Here is a 1,600-nt window from a genome sequence, read left to right as displayed (position 1 = left end):
CCTTGGAACCGTCGCCCACCCTGGGACCACTAATCGCATTGCTTCAGGGTGGCGTTCCATATTTCTCATTAACTAAAGTTCCCTCGGTGCACCTGCGTCCAGGTCCCGCTTCTTGACTCTAAGTAGGTATTCTGCATATTTAGCTATGTTCTTCCAGTTAGTTTCGCTATGTAGCATGGCTTGGATAACGTTATCTGGGTTAATTGGTCCTACCAGGTCTTGCAGATTATTGCGCTCGGCTTCCCATCTTTTGCATCCGAAGAAAGTGTGCTCGGCATCGTCTTCTTCTGCGTCGCTGTATATGCATGACGGCTCTTCGGCTTTTCCCATTCTATACAGGTATTTGCGAAAGTAACCATGCCCAGACAGCATTTGTGTAACGTAAAAGTTTACTTCGCCATGTTCTCTTTGTGTCCAAAGTTCCAGGTCTTTTATTAGCCTGGCCGTCCATCGGCCGCGGCTTTCGTTTTGCCACCTATCTTGCCATAGTCTTAGTGTCTCGTTTCTTACTCTTTCCCTTTCGATGTCACTTGGTTTCGTTTGCGCCTTAAGCTCCCACATTTTCTTGCGCTCGGCTGCTAGTAGATCAATGGGAACCGTTCCGCTTATCACGAGTATTGCCTCGCCGGACACTGTACGGTACGCAGAGGCTACTCTTAAAGCTGCAGTGCGATGGGCTCTGGAGAGTATCTTGCAACGGTTATTTTTCTGTAGGGTGTCAGCCCAGATCTCCGCTCCGTATAGCAAAATATTCAAGGTTGTGGACATTAGAAGTTTTCTTTTACTTTGGGTCGGTCCACCAATATTGGCCATTAATCTGCTTAGATAAGCCGTTGCCTTTGCTGCTTTTGCGGCTGCGTGCTGCATTTGTGCCCAATACGTTAGCCTGGGGTCTAGCCTTACACCTAAGTACTTTATTACTCTTTGTGTCTTTAATGTAATGCCGGTCAGTTTCATGCTCACTTCGAAGGGGATATGCTTCTTAGTTAGGAGTATTAGTGTAAATATTGGAAGGAGTTTAGTATTTTCTTAGCTCTACAGCCGCATTTAGGTGAGCATTAAAATGCCCCACAATGATTCCAAAAGTAAAACGCAAGTAAAAACGAGTCTTAAAGTTGGAATGTTTTATTCGGCTCATCGCCGTTCTTTTATATGCTTACAATCTACCTTATGAGTAATCTAATTTATAAACTTACATTTCTAAGTTGTTAGTCATGCTTATGATTCTACGTTGTTGTGCATGCATACATAAATGTATATGGGTTCAATCGAGTTTATGTTATTGGAGAAGTGCAGCGCAAGCTAAATTGATTTGAGTACTTTGGCCTAGTTATTGCCAAAAGTATATTGAACTTTTTACTTAATATTGTGTGAACATTTTGTTTTGCTTAGCTGTCATGCTACACCTCCTCTCTTTAAAAGAATGCTCATACATTTGGGTTAATGTATGAGTATTCTATTTCAATGACTTATTCAGTAACAATTAATTATTAGGTAATAAAATGTTTGGCTCACTTAGCTTATCGTTTATTGTTATGCTATTGGAAAAAGGTTTTCTTACTTTATTTTGTTTACATTTGTTTCACATGTGTCTTTATTG

The sequence above is a fragment of the Rhagoletis zephyria genome, unplaced genomic scaffold (genome assembly GCF_001687245.7).
Source record: "Rhagoletis zephyria isolate East Lansing unplaced genomic scaffold, Rhagoletis_zephyria_1.1 Rzeph_scaffold_00364, whole genome shotgun sequence".
NCBI lineage: Eukaryota > Metazoa > Arthropoda > Insecta > Diptera > Tephritidae > Rhagoletis > Rhagoletis zephyria.
The sequence above is the reverse complement of the archived record's forward strand: the minus strand, read 5'-3'. Positions refer to the sequence as shown.